The sequence below is a fragment of the Triticum aestivum genome, chromosome 1B, assembly GCF_018294505.1.
Source record: "Triticum aestivum cultivar Chinese Spring chromosome 1B, IWGSC CS RefSeq v2.1, whole genome shotgun sequence".
NCBI classification, from domain to species: Eukaryota; Viridiplantae; Streptophyta; class Magnoliopsida; order Poales; family Poaceae; genus Triticum; species Triticum aestivum.
The window spans coordinates 252,935,166-252,954,640 of record NC_057795.1 but is presented as its reverse complement, the minus strand read 5'-3'; positions in this window follow the sequence as shown (position 1 = coordinate 252,954,640).

Here is a 19,475-nt window from a genome sequence, read left to right as displayed (position 1 = left end):
GAGGTTGATCAAAATCAGGACTACGTGCAACCACCAGCACCACAACCACTAGGTCGTCCACGTGCAAATAATCACAATGGTAGGGCTCTCCCTCAGGTACGAGATCATGACCATCTTCCTAAACTGAAATTGAATATTCCACCATTTGAGGGTAGATATGTTCCTGATATATATCTTACTTGGGAGTTAGAAATTGAACAATGATTTACATGTTTACAATATCCTGAGGAGAGACGTGTTGCTGCTGCTGTTTGTGCTTTAACTAGTTTTGCATGTGTATGGTGGTCTGAACACTGTAGATTATATCCTATTCCAACTACTTGGGCTGCTTTGAAAACTTCTATGCGTACTCGTTGGGTTCCACCATATTATCAATGTGAATTGCTTCAAAAATTGCAGCGTTTAAGACAAGGGAAAAATTCTGTAGAAGAATATTATCAGGAATTGCAAACTGGCATGATTAGATGTGGTATTGTTGAGGAGAATGAAGCTATGCTTGCACGTTTTATGGGTGGATTAAATAGAGAGATTCAGACCATTCTAGAGTATAAGGAGTATACTAATATCACTCGTTTATTCCATCTTGCTTGTAAAGCTGAACGTGAAGTACATGATCGACAAGCATTGGCGCGAACTAACTTTTCTGCAGGTCGACCTTCATCATGGACACCGCGTGCATCTTCTACTTCCACTGCACCAGCACCTCCATTAGGTGCCACCTCTAGCCCTGATACAAGAAAGCAGGCACAACCACCACTATCTAAGAGCGCACCTGCCGGGCCTGCACAGTGCTCTTCTTCTTCCATGGCATCAACTGGGCGCACAAGTGATATTATTTGTCGTCGTTGTAAGGGAAGAGGTCATTATGCGAGAGAATGCAAATCTCAGCATGTGATGATTGCTACTAAGGATGGTTGGTATGAGTCCGCTAGTGACTATGATGAGGAGACTTTGGCTCTTATTACACGTGAATAACACGGTGGAGATGATTCTGATCATGAGACGCAATACATGGCTCCTGAAGACGCTCACAGGTATGAATGTTTAGTTGCTCAACGTGTTTTGACTGTGCAGGTCACACAAGCTGAGCAAAATCAGAGGCATAATTTGTTCCATACAAAGGGAGTTGTGAAGGAACATTCTGTGCGCGTCATCATAGACGGAGGGAACTGCAACAACTTGGCTAGCATGGAGATGGTGGAGAAGCTCTCTCTCACCACAAGACCACATCCACATCCTTACTACATCCAATGGTTCAACAACGGCGGCAAGGTTAAGGTAACACGTACTGTTCGTGTGCATTTTAGTATCTCTACATATGCTGATTATGTTGATTGTGATGTGGTACCTATGCAAGCATGTTCCTTATTACTTGATAGACCATGGCAATTTGATAAAAATTATGTACACCATGGTAGAAACAATCACTATACTCTTGTTCATAAGGATAAAAATATTATTTTGCTTCCTATGACTCCTGATTCCATTTTGAAAGATGATATTAATAAAGCTAACAAAGCAAAACAGGAGAAGAATAAGAGTGAAAATCAGATTGTGGCAAAAGAATTTGAGCAACAAATGAAGCCTAATGATAAACCATCTAGTGGTTCTTCTGAAATTAAATTGAAAAGTGCATGTTTATTTGCCACCAAATCTGATATTGATGAGCTAGATTTCAGCAAATCTGTTTGCTTTGCTTTTGTGTGCAAAGAGGCATTATTTTTATTCGAGGATGTGCCTTCCTCTTTGCCTCCTGCTGTCACTAACATTTTGCAGGAGTTCACTGACGTCTTTCCACTAGACGTCCCACCGGGATTACCGCCTATTCGAGGGATTGAGCATCAGATTGACTTACTTCCCGGTGCTTCACTGCCAAACCATGCGCCATACCATACAAATCCAGAGGAGACGAAGGAGATTATGCGTCAAGTACAAGAGCTTCTCGACAAAGGTTATATACGCGAATCCCTTAGTCCTTGTGTTGTTCCTATTATTCTAGTGCCGAAAAAGGATGGTACATCACGTATGTGTGTTGATTGTAGAGGCATTAATAATATTACTATTCGTTATCGTCGTCCTATTCCTAGTCTAGATGACATGCTTGATGAATTGAGTGGCTCTGCAATATTCTCCAAAGTTGATTTGCGTAGTGGATACCATCAAATTCGTATGAAATTGGGGGATGAATGGAAAACAGCATTTCAAACTAAGTTTGGATTATATGAGTGGTTAGTCATGCCTTTTGGGTTAACTAATGCACTTAGTACTTTCATGAGATTAATGAACGAAGTTTTACGTGCTTTCATTGGACGATTTCTGGTAGTTTACTTTGATGACATATTGATTTATAGCAGATCTTTGGAGGAACATTTGGAACATTTACGTGCTATTTTTATTGTTTGGTAACCTTGGGAAGTGCACCTTTTGCACCGACCGAGTGTCTTTTCTTGGCTATGTTGTTACCCCATAGGGAATTGAAGTTGATAAAGCCAAGATTGAAGCTATTGAGAGTTGGCCGCAGCCCAAAACGGTCACACAAGTGAGGAGTTTTCTTGGCCTCGCTGGATTCTATAGGCGTTTTGTGAGAGATTTTAGCACCATTGCTGCACCTCTCAATGAGCTTACAAAGAAGGATGTGCCTTTTGTTTGGGGTACCGCACAGGAAGAAGCCTTTACGGTGTTGAAAGATAAGTTCACACATGCTCCTTTACTCCAACATCCTGATTTTAATAAGACATTTGAGCTTGAATGTGATGCTAGTGGAATTGGATTAGGAGGTGTGTTATTACAAGATGGAAAACCTGTTGCATACTTTTCTGAAAAATTGAGTGGGCCTAGTCTGAATTATTCTACTTATGATAAAGAACTATATGCTCTTGTTCGGACTTAGAAACATGGCAACCTTATTTATGGCCCAAAGAATTTGTTATACATTCTGATCATGAATCTTTTAAACATACTAAAAGTCAAGCTAAACTTAATCTTAGACATGCTAAATGGATTGAATTCATTGAGACTTTCCCTTATGTCATTAAACACAAGAAGGGTAAGGAAAAATGTTATTGCTGATGCATTGTCTCGTCGCTATACTATGCTTTCACAACTTGACTTCAAAATATTTGGTTTGGAGACCATCAAAGATCAATATGTGCATGATGCTTATTTTAAAGATGTATTGCAAAAGTGTAAAGAAGGAAGAACATGGAAGAAGTTCGTCATTAATGATGTATTTGTGCTCCGTGCCAACAAGCTATGCATTCCAGCTAGCTCCGTTCATCTTTTGTTGTTGCAGGAGGCGCATGGAGGAGGACTAATGGGACACTTTGGCATGAAGAGGACGGAGGACGTACTTGCTACACATTTCTTTTGGCCAAAGATGAGATGGGATGTTGAGCGCTTTGTTGCTCGCTGCACTACATGTCAAAAAGCTAAGTCACGACTCAATCCTCATGGTTTATATATGCCTTTGCGTGTACTTAGTGTTCCTTGGGAGGATATATCTATGGACTTTGTTTTAGGTTTACCTAGAACACAGAAGGGGAGGGATAGCATATTTGTTGTCGTGGATAGATTCTCGAAAATGGCACACTTTATACCATGTCATAAAAGCGATGATGTTGTTAATGTTGCTGATTTGTTCTTTCGTGAAATTATTCGCTTGCATGGTGTGCCAAATACTATTGTTTCAGATCGTGATACTAAATTTCTTAGCCACTTTTGGAGATGTTTATGGGCTAAGTTGGGGACTAAACTGCTTCTTAGTACTACTTGTCACCCCCAAACTGACAGCCAAGCTGAAGTAGTCAATAGAACATTGTCTACACGATGGGGCAACGACGTTGGGCTGTCTCATTTTGCGTCCGAAACTACGCGGTGACAGCGACGACGTCGTCTCGTGAGTTAGGCCTACCGGGCCTCTCAAACCAGCGAATTCTTTTTTTCTTTCACACAAAACGGTACTAGATAGTCTTCTCTACTCCTAATATATAACAAATCTTTCACTAATACTCCCTCCGTTCTCTAGACATTTCAAATAGACTATAACATACGGATGTATGTACTTTTTAGAGTATATATTCACTCATTTTGCTTCGTACGTAGTCACTTGTTGAAATCTCTAAAAAGACAAATATTTGAGAACAGAGAGAGTAATAAAGCACGAATTGACTCCGTGGGTTCACCGTCATAATAAGCTTCTTCCCATGAATTTCTGCTTTCAGTTTGAATTTAAAACATATACGCGAGGTGGTAGTATATGTTTTACGTGCAGGTTGTCCATTGTCTTTGTCGTGACCACGAGCAGGGGCGGATCTGGGCCCCAGGCCCCCAGGGCCCAGGCCCGGGGCGTGGCAATTTTTTTTAGTTATTATATAGCCATTTTTTCTAATGGGCCCGAGGCTTAACCCAACACACAGCCAAGGCCCAGGCCAGCTTCCACATTCGCACAGCCCAGGAGTGGGGACGGCAGGAGTCCCAACACACCCCGACGCCCTAGATCGCTCAAAAAATAACCCTGACGCCCTAGACGCACGCCTTGTGGAGCGAGGCAGCGAGTCAGCCGCCGCCGCCTGCACTCCAGTTTGGCGCCCCCTGCTTCGCGGTTAGCCTACTCCGCCGGTCCGCCGCTCGCGCGCGCCCTCCGGCCTCCGCCGCTCGCCGCCTCGCCTGACCGGCGGTTGTCCCCTGCTGCTCCGCCGCTCGCCCAGCCTGGCCTGGTGGCCCTGGTCACCTGCTTCTCCGGTGCTCTCCGCCTCGCCCGCTCTGCTCCGGCCAGGCTCCGGCCTCTCCTGCTCTCCGCCATGCGGCCCCGGATTCAGAGGGTAAATTAGTAATGGTTGTTGTTGCGCCTAAGTACTGACATGCTGTAGATAGAAACTTTGAAGATTGACCATTTTTTATCTGCTATAATGTTTGGATTTGCTACTGCTGCTTATTGTTGCTGCTGCTATCAGACATTCAATTTCACTTTGTACAATGTTAGTTGTTTCACTTGATGTTTTTAAGTTTGTACAATTTCACTTATATCGCTTTCAATCCTATAAATCTCGCAAATGAATTCTACCTCATAGTAGTAGTAAGTTTTCAACTTTGTAAATGTTAGTTGTTTCACTTGTTGTTTATGTCTTCTCTTATGAAATTTTGCTTATGATTTCTCTAAGGTGTTGGCTCTTCTTCCACCGTTGATCAAGTTATGGAAGAGACTGACGAAGCAGGCCATTGATTTGGTATTCTTTTTACTGCACGTACTATTCGTAGTTTTTATCATCTTTTTTAATCTATTTTTTTGTATCTCTAAGCATGGAATTTAAATTCTAATTTTTTGGTGCAATTGAGCCATATTTGAGAAATTCTTTTGAGGTAGCTATAGCTTAATGGACGCTAAGTTTTTCTCTCGCGACGAAAAAAAATTTGGCCCCGGGGCTTCCTCCAATCCTGGATCCGCCACTGACCATGTGAGTGGGCCTTTTAGAATCATGTGGGTACCAAAGAGAAGGAAGCGAAGAAGAATTGACACAGCCCAAAGGAAGCGAAGAAGCCCAAGCAACTGACCATGATTTACTACACGTCACTGGGCTGACGTGCTCGCTCGACCAAGGCGGGCCATGCGGGGGTGGGAGAGGAAAGGAAGACACCAAGGGCGGCAACGCTGGTGCTCCGCCGACGGCGTGCCGGACTCCGTCGAGACAAGCTGTGGTGGCTAGGTGCTCGGGCGCGACTGCGTCGTTCCCTGACGAAGAACACGAGGCGGTGGGCCATGCGGGGGGTGGGAGAGGAAAGGAAGGCACAGAGGGCGGCGGCGCTTGTGCTCCCTCATGCGACGCGATTGACTCTAGCGAGATTAGCTGGCGGCTGGGCGCTCGGGCGCGAATTTGTCCTTCCCTGATGAAGGAACAAGAGGCGGCGGGCCATGCAGGGAGGAAGGGAAGGCTTGGCGGCGGCACTGGAGTTGCACCTCCGGCGAGATGAGCTGGCGGCGCGGTTGGTGGCTCTCAGGCGCACGAGCTCGGGCTCCTAGTCCCAGGTACACATCTCACATCACCGGCTCATTGCTACAAGTGGATAATCTTTGAAATGGCAGCCGCTTAACAGGGCGATAGATAAATATAACACGGCTGCTCACTTGAACTACACGTGACTGTACATGGCATCAACTTGACCCCAACAAGTGGGCATACATATTTTGAAGGGCTTTTTACTAAGTGCCCCTGGTTCCTTAGTTCTACTCATTCATCCCCAGATCTTAACTCTTGCTCACTTTTCCCCACTCCCTTGCCAGAAACCCTCAGAACTGGTCACAGCGGACGTTGCCGTCGGGTCAATGGCTGGACCGTTAACTCTGATGAGTGGGGTCGTGTAGGGTCGAGTCCACATTTTGACCGTTACGTGCTAACTAGTGGGGCCGCGAAACTAACACTCACTGTAGGTTCCTGATGTAGGGCGGAACCCTAGGGGCCGATCTCTCACGTTTGGAGTGGATCCTACGGGGAAATGATACGTCCATTTTGCATCATGCTTTTATATCAATATTTATTGCATTATGGGCTGTTATTTCACGTCATGTCACAATACTTATGGCTATTCTCTCTTATTTTACAAGGTTTACATGAAGAGGGAGAATGCCGGCAGCTGGAATTCTGGGCTGGAAAAGGAGCAAATATTGGAGACCTATTCTCCGCAACTCAAGAAGTCCTGAAACTCCACGGAATATCTTAAAATAAATAAATAAAAATCATCGCCAAAGATGAAGGCCAGGGGGCCCACACCTTGCTCACGAGGGTGGGGGCGCACCCCCTACCTCATGGGCCCCCTGGTGGCTCTCTGACGCCCATCTTCTCCTATATGAAGTCTTTCGATGAGAAAAAAATAGAAGGAAACCTTTCGGGGCGAGACTCCGCCGCCACGAGGCGGAACCTTGGCAGAACCAATCTAGGGCTCCAGCAGAGTTGTTCTGCCGGGGACACTTCCCTCCGGGAGGGGGAAATCATCACCATCGTCATCACCAACGCTCCTCTCATCGGGAGAGGGCAATCTCCGTCAACATCTTCACCAACACCATCTCATCTCCAAACCCTAGTTCATCTCTTGTATCCAATTCTTGTCTCCAAGTCCGGGATTAGTGCTAGTAGGTTGCTAGTAGTGTTGATTACTCCTTGTAGTTGATGCTAGTTGGTTTATTTGGTGGAAGATCATATGTTCATATCCTTTATGCATATTATTACCCCTCTGATTATGAACGTGAATATGCTTTGTGAGTAGTTACGTTTGTTCCTGAGGACATGGGAGAAGTCTTGCTATTAGTAGTCATGTGAATTTGGTATTCGTTTGATATTTTGATAAGATGTATGTTGTCTAGCCTCTAGTGGTGTTATGTGAACGTCGACTACATAACACTTCACCATTATTTGGGCCTAGAGGAAGGCATTGGGAAGTAATAAGTAGATGATGGGTTGCTAGAGTGATAGGAGCTTAAACCCTAGTTTATGCGTTGCTTCGTAAGGGACTGATTTGGATCCATATGTTTCATGCTATGGTTAGGTTTACATTAATACTTTTGTTGTAGTTGCGGATGCTTGCAATGGAGGTTAATCATAAGTGGGATGCTTGTTCAAGTAAGAACAACACCCAAGCACCGGTCCACCCACATATCAAATTATCAAAGTACCGAACGCGAATCATATGAGCGTGATGAAAACTAGCTTGACGATATTCCCATGTGTCCTCGGGAGCGCTTTTCCTATTATAAGAGTTTGTCCAGGCTTGTCCTTTGCTACGAAAAGGATTGGTCCACCTTGCTACACTTTATTTACTCTTTTTACTTGTTGCTCGTTATAATTTATCTTATCACAAAACTATCTGTTACCACTTATTTCAGTACTTGCAGAGAATACCTTGCTGAAAACCACTTATCATTTCCTTCTGCTCCTCGTTGGGTTCGACACTCTTACTTATCGAAAGGACTACGATAGATCCCCTATACTTGTGGGTCATCAGGAAACACGAAGAACACGCGGAAGAACGCGAGGGAATCACGGGGGAAAGCAAGAGAAACACTCAACCGACAAGTGATTGATCACACAAGGGCTAGATCATCGAGGCACAAAGTAACACGAGATCCAAAGTCAACAAAGGAAGATACAAGAGTAACCGTTCTTCTCCGTGAGGAGGTCTTGATTGTCTTCTCCGGATGAAGGCCTTGAATCCGAATGGATCTTCTCCGAAGAGGTGCGATCCCTCACGATGGAGTAGATCCGGTACGGATGAGCAATGCTCTATCTCAAATGAGCTATCACAATGCTAACCCTAAAACGTAGGTGGGGATGCAGTATATATAGTCTAGGGGTGAAGAGGGGTACATGGGCCTCGGCCCTACACTGTTCGCGGACAGGGAAGGTCGGATGTCCGGTGGCTCGCAAGGGGTCAGATGTCTGGGCGGACGGGCCGGATGTCCGAGCTGGTGAAGATGGCCGTTCTGTTCTCTGGATGGGCGGCGCCGGATGTCCGGTCGGAGGGGCTGGATGTCCGGTGCTTCGGGAGGCGCCGGATGTCCAGGGTGATGTCCGGATGTCCAGGCTGTTGGGGCAACCTTCTGTACTCCCTGGACGCCGGTGCCGGATGTCCGGGAATTTGGCCAGATTTCCGGTGAGGAGGGCCGGATGTCCGGGCTGGGTGTCGGATGTCCGGTCCCTATAGCTTCTTTTGGAGAGTCCTGATCGTGTAGATCTCCAGGGACCGGATGTCCGGGGTCCTGGCCGGATGTCCGGTGCCTGGAGGTTGTTCTTGCCTTCTTCCATTGGTTCTCTTCTTCCGTGGACTTAGGGTCTTGACCATCTTCATGGACATCATCGGGAAGGTCCTCTTGGTACCTAATCATGCACATCATTCTGGACTTATGACTCGAGAGGATCATATGAGATATCACTAAGGAGAGAAGTCACCTCGGTCTCGAGAGCTCTAGCTCATGCTCTAGTCATAGGTCCTCTTGGTGCTTGGTGAGATGATGGAAGGTCCATGGGGATGACCGAAGGATGCTCCGCATCAACTCCCCCCCCCCTTGGGAAAGATCTGACCTCGGATCGGAATCCTCATCACCATGGTACGGGGAGAGATCGGAGACATTGAAGATGTCGCTTATGTTGTACTTGTCGCGTGGGAGATCGATCTTGTAAGCGTTGTTGTTGTAGCGTGCTAGCACCTTGAAGGGTCCATCAGCTCGAGGGAGAAGTTTGGACTTGCGTTCGTTGGGGAAGCGGTCCTTGCAAAGGTAGCCACACGAGGTCTCCAATGTTGAATATCATGGGATGCGTTGACGTTGAGCTTGGTCGCGAGTCGTTGTACTTGGCGCTCGATGGTGTGCCTTGTATCTTCATGCATCTTCTTCATGTAGCTTGCACGGGCACTTGCGTCGAGGTTGGTGCACTCATTTAGAGGAAGAGGTAGAATGTCCAATGGGGACAATGGGTTGAAGCCATAGACGTCCTCGAAAGGGGACTTGCCGGTAGTCGAATGTCTTGCACGGTTGTAGGCGTACTCGGCTATGGGTAGACACTCCACCCACTCCTTAATGTTCTTCTTTATCAACATGCTAAGTAGAGTGGAGAGCGTACGGTTCGTCACCTCCGTTTGGCCGTCGGTTTGAGGATGATATGCGGACGAGAACAAGAGCTTGATTCCGAGCTTGGTGCATAGCATCTTCCAAAAGTAACTCAAGAACTTGACATCGCGGTCGGAGACGATTGTCTTCTGTACTCCATGGAGGCGCAAGATTTCCCTACAAAAGAGATTTGCAACGTGTGAAGCATCGTCTATCTTGTTGCAAGGAATGAAATGTGCCATCTTAGAAAATCGGTCCACAACAACAAACACGGAATCCTTTCCATTTTGAGTTCTAGGCAAACCAAGTACAAAATCCATGCTAATGTCTTCCCAAGGTTGATAAGGAATAGGAAGAGGCATGTAAAGACCATGGGATTGAGCTTTAGACTTAGCTTTGCGACATGTAGAGCATCGGTTGGTGAAGCGTGAGACGTCGTGGAACATCTTGGGCCAAAAGTAGTTCTTGGAGAGCATGGCGAATGTCTTGTCGCGTCCAAAATGTCCCATGAGTCCGCCTCCATGAGCCTCTTGCAAAAGGAGCAAACGAAGAGAAGACTTGGGAATGCATAGTTTGTTAGCTCTCATAAGATAACCATCCTTGATGCGAGATAATGGAATTATAAAAGATTGAAATTGGAATTTCATCAAAAGTATTACCCTATGCATCTTGTTCATCATGATCGCAATTATATATATAATTTTTGGCCTCGCGAAGGAGAAATCATCACTCAAGCTTGGGGGAGGCTTAAATCAATGTTCTATTCATGCCCCAATCATGAGCTCCCAAGAGAAGTAATCATCCAAAGTTTTTATGCTCGGCTTTCTGATAACAATCGCACCATGCTCGATACTTCTTGTGCTGGCTCTTTTATGATGAAGACTATTGAATTTAAATGGAATTTATTGGATAGAATTAAACACAACTCTGAAGATTGGGACCTCGACGAAGGTAAGGAGTCAGGTATGACACCTAAGTTTGATTGTGTTAAATCTTTTATGGATACCGATATTTTCTGTAAGTTTAGCACTAAATATCGACTTGACTCTGAGATAGTAGCTTCTTTCTGTGAATCTTTTGCTACCTATGTTGATCTCCCCAAGGAGAAGTGGTTTAAATATCATCCTCTCATAGAAGTAAAAGTAGCTGCACCTATTAAAGTTGAAGAAAAGACTGTCACTTATAATGATCCTATTGTTCCCACTTCTTATGTTGAGAAACCACCTTTCCCTGTTAGAATGAAGGATCATGCTAAAGCTTCAACTGTTGTTCATAAAAGAAATATTAGAACTTATACACCTCCTGAGCAAGTTAAGAACCTAATATTGCTATTGTTAAAGATCTCTTGTCTGATAATATTGATGGGCATGTTATTCAATTCTGTGTTGAAACCGCTAGAATTGCTAAACCTTGTGCTAGAGATAAATATAGACCTGTGATAGGCGTGCCTGTTATTTCTGTTAAAATAGGAGATCATTGTTATCATGGCTTACGTGATATGGGTGCTAGTGCTAGTGTTATACCTATTACCTTGTATGAAGAAATTAAGCATGAAATTGCACCCGCTGAGATAGAAGATATTGATGTTACAATTAAACTTGCCAATAGAGATACTATATCTGCAATGGGAATTGTTAGAGATGTTGAAGTCTTGTGTGGAAAAACCAAATATCCCGCTGATTTTCTTGTTCTTGGTTCTCCACAAGATAGCTTTTGTCCCATTATATTTGGTAGACCCTTCTTGAATACTGTTAATGCTAAGATAGACTGCGAAAAGAATGTTGTTACTATTGCTTGGATGATATGGTTCATGAGTTTAATTTCTCTAAATTTAGTAAACAACATCATGAGGAAGAATTGCCTAGTAAAGATGAAATTATTGGTCTTGCTTCTATTGCCGTACCTCCTAGTGATCCTTTAGAACACTATTTGCTAGACCATGAAAATGATATGTTCATGAATGAAAGAAGGGAAATAGATGGAGTATTATTTAAACAGGAACCTATTCTGCAACACAATTTGCCTGTTGAAATCCTAGGGGATCCTCCTCCACCCAAGGGTGATCCCGTGTTTGAGCTTAAACCGTTGCCTAATAATCTTAAATATGCTTATCTTGATGAAAAGAAAATATATCCTGTCATTATTAGTGCCAACGTTTCAGAGCATGAAGAAGAAAGATTATTGAAAACTCTGAAGAAGCACTGTGCCGCTATTAGATATACTCTTGATGATCTTAGGGCATCAGTCCCACTCTATGTCAACATAAAATAAATTTGGAAGCGGATGCCAAATCAGTTCGTGATCCTTAACGACGTTTGAATCCTAAAATGAAAGAAGTGGTAAGAAAAGAAATACTCAAGCTTCTGGAGGCAGGTATAATTTATCCCATTGCTCATAGTCAGTGGGTAAGTCCTGTCCATTGTGTCCCTAAGAAGGGAGGTATTACTGTTGTCCCTAATGATAAAGATGAATTGATTCCGCAAAGAATTATCACAGGTTATATGATGGTAATTGATTTCCGCAAATTAAATAAGGCTACTAAGAAAGATCATTACCCCTTACCTTTTATTGATGAAATGCTAGAAAGATTATGCAAACATACACATTATTGCTTTCTAGATGGTTATTCTGGTTTCTCTCAAATACTCGTGTCGGCTAGAGATCAATCAAAGACTACTTTTACATGCCCTTTTGGTACTTTTGCTTATAGACGTATGCCTTTCGGTTTATGTAATGCACCTGCTACCTTTCAAAGATGCATGATGGCTATATTCTCTAATTTTTGTGAAAAAATTTGTGAGGTTTTCTTGGATGATTTTTCCGTCTATGGTTCCTCTTTTGATGATTGCTTGAGCAATCTTGATCGAGTTTTGCAGAGATGTGAAGAAACTAATCTTGTCTTTTATTGGGAAAAGTGCCACTTTATGGTTAATGAAGGTATTGTGTTTGGGGCACAAAGTTTCTGAAAGAGGTATCTAAGTTGATAAAGCCAAGGTTGATGCTATTGAAAAGATGCCATGTCCCAAGGACATCAAAGGTATAAGAAGTTTCCTTGGTCACGCCGAATTTTATAGGAGGTTCATTAAGGACTTCTCAAAAATTTCTCGGCCTCTGACTAATTTAATACAAAAAGATGTACCATTTGTCTTTGATGATGATTGTGTAGAAGCATTTGAAATACTTAAGAAAGCATTAGTCTCTGCACCTGTTGTTCAACCACCTGATTGGAATTTACCCTTTGAAATTATGTATGATGCTAGTGATTATGTTGTAGGTGTTGTTCTAGGGCAAAGAGTTGATAAGAAATTAAATGTTATCCATTATGCTAGTAAGACTCTAGACAATGCTCAAAGAAATTATGCTACTACCGAAAAGGAACTTTTAGCAGTTGTATTTGCTTGTGATAAATTCAGACCCTATATTGTTGATTCTAAAGTAACTATTCACACTGATCATGCTGCTATTAAATATCTTATGGAAAAGAAAGATGCAAAACCTAGACTTATTAGATGGGTTCTCTTGCTGCAAGAATTTGATTTGCATATTGTTGATAGAAAAGGAGCTGAGAACCCCGTTGCAGATAACTTATCTAGGTTAGAGAATGTTCTTGATGACCCACTACCTATTGATGATAGCTTTCCTGATGAACAATTAAATGTCATAAGCACTTCTCGTAGCACTCCATGGTATGCTGATTATGATAATTATATTGTTGCTAAATTTATACCACCTAGCTTCACATACCAATAAAAGAAAAAGTTTTTCTATGATTTGCGACATTACTTTTGGGATGACCCACATCTTTTATAAAGGAGTAGATGGTGTTATTAGACGTTGTGTACCTGAGCATGAACAGGAACAGATCCTACGCAAGTGTCACTCCGAAGCTTATGGAGGACACCACGCTGGAGATAGAACTGCACATAAGGTATTGCAATCCGGATTTTATTGGCCCACTCTCTTCAAGGATGCCCGTAAGTTTGTTTTGTCTTGCGATGAATGTCAAAGAATTGGTAATATTAGTAGACGTCAAGAAATGCCTATGAATTATTCACTTGTTATTGAACCATTTGATGTTTGGGGCTTTGATTATATGGGACCTTTTCCTGCCTCTAATGGATATACACATATTTTAGTTGTTGTTGATTACATTACTAAGTGGGTAGAAGCTATTCCAGCTAGTAGTGCTGATCATAACACCTCTATTAAAATGCTTCAGGAAGTTATTTTTCCGAGGTCTGGAGTCCCTAGATATTTAATGATTGATGGTGGTTCACACTTTATTCATGGTGCTTTCCGTAAAATGCTTGCTAAATATGACGTTAATCATAGAATTGCATCTCCATATCACCCGCAGTCTAGTGGTCAAGTAGAATTGAGCAATAGAGAGCTCAAATTAATTTTGCAAAAGACTGTTAATAGGTCTAGAAAGTATTGGTCCAAGAAACTGGATGAAGCATTATGGGCCTATAGAACTGCATATAAGAATCCTATGGGTATGTCTCCGTATAAAATGGTTTATGGAAAAGCATGTCGCTTACCTCTCGAACTAGAACATAAGGCATATTGGGCTATTAAAGAGCTCAACTATGATTTCAAACTTGCTGGTGAGAAGAGGTTATTTGATATTAGCTCACTTGATGAATGGAGAACCCAAGCTTATGAAAATGCCAAGTTGTTTAAAGAAAAGGTTAAAAGATGGCATGACAAAAGGATACAAAAGCGTGAGTTTAATGTAGGTGATTATGTGTTGCTATACAACTCTCGTTTAAGATTTTTTGCAGGAAAACTTCTCTCTAAATGGGAAGGTCCCTACGTTATCGAGGAGGTCTATCGTTTCGGTGCCATAAAAATCAACAACTTCGAAGGCACAAATCCGAAGGTGGTAAACGGTCAAAGGATCAAACATTATATCTCAGGTAATCCCATAAATGTTGAAACCAATATTATTGAAACTGTAACCCCGGAGGAATACATAAGGGACACTTTCCAGCCCGTTTCAGACTCCGAAAAGGAATAGGTATGTGGTACGGTAAGTAAACCGACTCCAAAACAATTTTTAAGGCAATATTTCTCCATTTTGGAATATTTAGAAAAATAGAAAAATAAGTAGCAGTCCGGGAAGGACACGAGGCCTCCACGAGGGTGGAGGGCGCGCCCTACCCCCCTGGGCGCGCCCCCTACCTCGTGAGCACCTCGTGTGCCCTCCGGGCTCCGTTTTCTTGCACGATACGTATTTTGGTCAGTACAAATTCATTATATACTCTCCCGAAGGTTTTAACTCTCGTATCATGCAAATATCCTCTGTTTTTGTTTCGAGCTGTTGCTGTTGCAGATTAGAGCAAGATGTCTTCTCAAGAGTTAGTCGGGGAGAGCCGGATATCTAACCCGGCACCGGAACCAGGGGCAAACAGCGATGCTGACCACTTTGGGCCAGCAAGGGAGGAAGAGATGGAGGCTGACCTGATGAGGGTAGATGCCATGGAAGATCAAGAAGTCACCTCTCGCCTCCGAGCTGGGTTTATGATGGGGGAACTACAGAGCTCAGCTATTCCAAACGCGGTTATCCCTTCCAATGTTAGATTTCTTTCCTATGAAAATATGAGGAGGAGTGTCTCTTGTTCTCTCGCAGCTATGCAACACCCTTGGGTGCAAGGAGCTTTAGCCGTTACAGGAAAGCTTCGCAAGGAAATAATGGACCTCAAGCAGCAAGTCAATAAGCTCGAGGAGGAGAACCGTATCTTGAGGGGAATCATCGCCAAGAATATTACACCAACAACAAAGAAGGAGACATAATCACATGGGTATGGGCACTCCCCTTGGCAACTGCCAAGCTTGGGGGAGGTGCCCTGGTATCGTATCACCATCACAAGTCCTATCTTTACCGTTTTTCTTAGTTCGATCCTTTTAGTAGTATCTTGATTTAGTAGAATAAAGTCATGGCATGATCTAGTTTTGAGTTTTGCTTTATAATCCTTCTTTGTAATCGAGTCCGTGAGCTATATAATAAAGTTTAGTGTTGAGTCAAGGGCTTGGTTATTTTTCCATGATCTTGGGTAAATAAAAATAAGAAAAAGAATAAAAAGAATCAAAGAGTTCATATTGATCTTTTGAAAGTAATGACTTCACATAGAAAGAGTATGATGATTAAAAGTTGTTGGGAGTTGGCAAATATAGCTTTGGTCGTCGTTGCAATTAATAGGAAGTAATAAGGAAAGAGAGGTTTAACATATAGATATATTATCATTGACATCTTTTATGATTGGGAGCACTCATTAAAATATGACATGCTAAAGAGTTGAGGTTGGACAAGGAAGACAACATAATGAGTTATGTTTTCTTACATCTGAGATAAAGTATGTTGTCATGGATCTTCTAACGTGTTGAGCTTGCCTTTCCCCCTCACGCTAGCCAAATTCTCAGCAACAAGTAGAAATACTACTTGTGCTTCCAAATACCCTTAAACCAGTTCAGCCATGAGAGTCCACCATATCTACCTATGGATTGAGTAAGATCCTTCAAGTAGGTTGTCATCGGTGCAAGCAATAAAAATTGCTCTCTAAATATGCATGACTTATTAGTGCAGAGAAAATAAGCTTTGTACGAACTAGTTGTGGAAGTAATAAAAGCGACAGACTACATAATAAAGGTCCACATACAAGGGGCAATATAAGGTGACGTTCTTTTACATTAAGATTTTGTGCATCAACCCTAAACGTGCATGACAACCTCTGCTTCCCTCTGCGAAGGGCCTATCTTTTATTATTATCCTCTACCTTATGCAAGAGTCACGGTGATCTTCACCTTTCCTTTTTCATTTTATCCTTTGGCAAGCTCAACATGTTGGAAAGAACATGATATATATATATATATCTAATTGGATGTAAGGGAGCATGAATTATTATTGTTGATATTACCCTTGAGGTAAAAGGTTGTGGGGAAAAACTATAAGCCCCTATCTTTCTCTGTGTCCGATTAAAACTCCGTAACCACAAGTATTGCGTGAGTGTTAGCAATTATGAAGGACTAAGTGATAGTTGAGTATGTGGACTTGCTTTTAAGCTCTGACATAGACTCTTTCCGATGTTATGATAAATTGCAATTGCTTCAATGACTGAGGTTATAATTTGTTGGTGCTCAATAAGGTTTCTGATTCATACTTTTGCATTGTGAAAAGATCATCACTTGAACATAAGTAATCATATGACAAAATCTATATATGTTGCTGTTATGGAAATAATCATGATGCCTTCATGCCCGTATTTTATTTTTATTGACGCCTCTACCTCTAACATGAGGACATATTTATTGTTATCGGCTTTTCGCTTGAGGACAAGCGAGGTCTAAGCTTGGGGGAGTTGATACGTCCATTTTTCATTATGCTTTTATATCAATATTTATTACATTATGGGCTGTTATTTCACGTTATGTCACAATACTTATGGCTATTCTCTCTTATTTTACAAGGTTTACATGAAGAGGGAGAATGCCGTTAGCTGGAATTCTGGGTTGGAAAAGGAGCAAATATTGGAGACCTATTCTGCGCAACTCCAGAAGTCCTGAAACTCCACGGAATATCTTAAAATAAATAAAGAAAAATCGTCGCCAAAGATGAAGGCCAGGGGGCCCACACCTTGCTCACGAGGGTGGGGGGCGCCCCCCTGGGGCGCGCCCCCTACCTCATGGGCCCCCTGGTGGCTCTCTGACGCCCATCTTCTCCTATATGAAGTCTTTCGATGAGAAAAAAATAGAAGGAAACCTTTCGGGACGAGACTCCACCGCCACGAGGCGGAACCTTGGCAGAACCAATCTAGGGCTCCAGCAGAGCTGTTCTGCCGGGGACACTTCCCTCCGGGAGGGGGAAATCATCACCATCGTCATCACCAACGCTCCTCTCATCGGGAGAGGGCAATCTCCATCAACATCTTCACCAGCACCATCTCATCTCCAAACCCTAGTTCATCTCTTGTATCCAATTCTTGTCTCCAAGTCCGGGATTAGTGCTAGTAGGTTGCTAGTAGTGTTGATTACTCCTTGTAGTTGATGCTAGTTGGTTTATTTGGTGGAAGATCATATGTTCAGATCCTTTATGCATATTATTACCCCTCCGATTATGAACATGAATATGCTTTGTGAGTAGTTACGTTTGTTCCTGAGGACAAGGGAGAAGTCTTGCTATTAGTAGTTATGTGAATTTGGTATTCGTTCGATATTTTGATAAGATGTATGTTGTCTAGCCTCTAGTGGTGTTATGTGAACGTCGACTACATAACACTTCACCATTATTTGGGCCTAGAGGAAGGCATTGGTAAGTAATAAGTAGATGATGGGTTGCTAGAGTGACAGAAGCTTAAACCCTAGTTTATGTGTTGCTTTGTAAGGGGCTGATTTGGATCCATATGTTTCATGCTATGGTTAGGTTTACCTTAATACTTTTGTTGTAGTTGCGGATGCTTGCAGTGGAGGTTAATCATAAGTGGGATGCTTGTTCAAGTAAGAACAGCACCCAAGCACTGGTCCACCCACATATCAAATTATCAAAGTACCGAACGCGAACCATATGAGCGTGATGAAAACTAGCTTGACGATATTCCCATGTGTCCTCGGGAGCGCTTTTCCTATTATAAGAGTCTGTCCAGGCTTGTCCTTTGCCACAAAAAGGATTGGGCCACCTTGCTTCACTTTATTTACTCTTTTTACTTGTTGCTCGTTACAATTTATCTTATCACAAAACTATTTGTTACCACTTATTTCAGTACTTGCAAAGAATACCTTGCTGAAAACCGCTTATCATTTCCTTCTGCTCCTCGTTGGGTTCAACACTCTTACTTATCGAAAGGACTACGATAGATCCCCTATATTGTGGGTCATCAGGAAACATGAAGAACGCGTGGAAGAACACGAGGGAAATCATGGGGGAAAACAAGAGAAACACTCAACCGATAAGTGATTGATCACACAAGGGCTAGATCATCGAGGCACAAAGTAACACGAGATCCAAAGTCAACAAAGGAAGATACAAGAGTAACCGTTCTTCTCCGTGAGGAGGTCTTGATTGTCTTCTTCGGATGGAGGCCTTGAATCCGGATGGATCTTCTCCGAAGAGGTGCGATCCCTCACGATGGAGTAGATCCGGTACGGATGAGCAATGCTCTATCTCAAATGAGCTATCACAATGCTAATCCTAAAACGTAGGTGGGGATGGAGTATATATAGTCTAGGGGCGAAGAGGGGTACATGGGCCTCGGCCCTACACTGTTCGCAGACAGGGAAGGCCGGATGTCCGGTGGCTCGCGGGCCGGATGTCCGGGCGGACAGGCCGGATGTTCGGGCTGGTGAAGATGTCCGTTCTGTTCTCTGGATGGGCGGCGCCGGATGTCCGGTCGGAGGGGCCGAATGTCCGGTGCTTCGGGAGGCGCCGGATGTCTAGGGTGATGGCCGGATGTCCGGGCTGTTGGGGCAACCTTTTGTACTCCCTGGACGCCGGTGCCGGATGTCCGGGAATTTGGTCAGATTTCCGGTGAGGAGGGCCGGATGTCCGGGCTGGGCGCCGGATGTCCGGTCCCTGTAGCTTCTTCTGTAGAGTCCTGAATGTGTAGATCTCCAGGGGCCGGATGTCCGGGGTCCTGGCCGGATGTCCGGTGCCTGGAGGCTGTTCTTGCCTTCTTCCATTGGTTCTCTTCTTCCGCGGACTTGGGGTCTTGACCATCTTCATGGACATAGTCGGGAAGGTCCTCTTGGTACCTAATCATGCACAACATTCCGGACTTATGTCTCGAGAGGATCATATGAGATATCACTAAGTAGAGAAGTCACCTCGGTCTCGAGAGCTCTAGCTCATGCTCTAGTCATAGGTCCTCTTGGTGCTTGGTGAGACGATGGA